The sequence below is a fragment of the Ovis canadensis genome, chromosome 17, assembly GCF_042477335.2.
Source record: "Ovis canadensis isolate MfBH-ARS-UI-01 breed Bighorn chromosome 17, ARS-UI_OviCan_v2, whole genome shotgun sequence".
In the NCBI taxonomy this organism is placed as follows: Eukaryota; Metazoa; Chordata; class Mammalia; order Artiodactyla; family Bovidae; genus Ovis; species Ovis canadensis.
In genome coordinates, this window is record NC_091261.1 from 79,556,793 (window position 1) to 79,558,157 (window position 1,365).

The 1,365-nt window shown below is 45.9% G+C and overlaps 1 non-coding gene across 1 annotated transcript; it reads right to left on the reverse strand.

The window, feature by feature from the left end:
* Window positions 1-290: 290 nt before the first annotated feature.
* Window positions 291-362, reverse strand: TRNAG-CCC (transfer RNA glycine (anticodon CCC)). Its single transcript has one exon. It is a non-coding gene; the product is annotated as a tRNA-Gly (tRNA).
* Between the last annotated feature and the right edge of the window lie 1,003 nt (window positions 363-1,365).

The following is a 1,365-nucleotide window of genomic DNA, read 5'->3' on the forward strand; positions in this document are numbered from 1 at the left end:
AAGGGCTGGGACGAGGGAGGGCTCCTTTAGTGACTGGAGGGGCAGAATCGCTCCCTTCTAAGCTCCCTCCCCTGAAGGGTACAAGGCATTCCATTGCAGTTGAGAGGGAGTGGACTCGAAGATCTGAAACAGCAAACTCCCCCTCACCCCAACCTAGTCCCCAAGTATGGTGTGACCCGACATCAGCACCTTCACCAGATTCTTTTTTAAAATATCTACTTTTATCTATTTGACTGCATGGGGTCTTAGCTGCACCATGCAAACTCTTAGTTGAGGCATGTGGGCTCTAGTTCCCTGACCAGGGATCGAACCTGGGCCCCTGTGTTGGGAACTCATAGTCTTAGCCACTGGACCACCAGGGAGGCTCCCCTCTACCAGATTCTGATGCTGCTGCTGTTTGGGGGGGGGGGCAGGGGCAGTTTAAACAGGAGGATTTCATTTTATAACATTGACTTTTTATTCCAAAGTTATATGGAAATTCAATTGTTTTAGATCTATAAAGGTAGTTCAAGAAACCCGACTGGAAATCTTTTTGTAAATCTGTTTCTGAAAGGCGGAAAGTATTTTGCATGTGGCTCTGATTTTTGATTCATCTCCTTTGCCTGTGCAACATTCGGGATGTTTTAAGTGTTGTATTTGGACCATCTGTGTCATGACCTAATCTTGATTTCCCAGACTGTTACATCAACCAGGTTGGTTTCCCTTAGTTGATGATCCAGTAAGTCTATAGCTTCCTTGGGATTTTACAAGATACTGCATTTTTATTCTTAAAAAAAAGTTTTTTTCACACACTGGAAGACCACACCACCTGGCTCTAGAGCACAGCTTAGGCTGAAGTTCCAATAAAGGGCTAATCAGTAGGCATAAACGGAAGCTGGCTTTCAGTGGTCAACTCAAGCCATATACCTTGTTGGGAGAGGGCTTGGTGTGAGGCCAGGCTGAGCATCATGAGAGGAAGATCCGAAAGTCTGCCCAGGTGGCAGCAACAAGCCCCAAGGAGGAATGTGGTTAACGAATTCCACGAGGACCCAGAGCACAGAGAGACCTGGAATGCGGAGGGGCCCCCTTCCAGCTGGATCTGGAAAGGAGGTCAAGGTTTAGCTACTCAGAGCCGGACAGGAAAAACCTTTCCTACAGAGGTGTGAGGATAGTGGTGTTACATTTGAGGACAGACAATGGACACATGTGGCAGGGTTTCCAGGAAGGTTAGATCCTGGAAACGATACAAAAGAAATTAAGAATTAAAGGTTTGCAAACACTTATGAGAGAACAGTAATTGTTAGGAATCACTAAGCATGGATTCACTAAGAACTAGTCATTTCCTGTTTTTTCTAGGATCACCAGACTGGTAAACTAGAGGGTGTT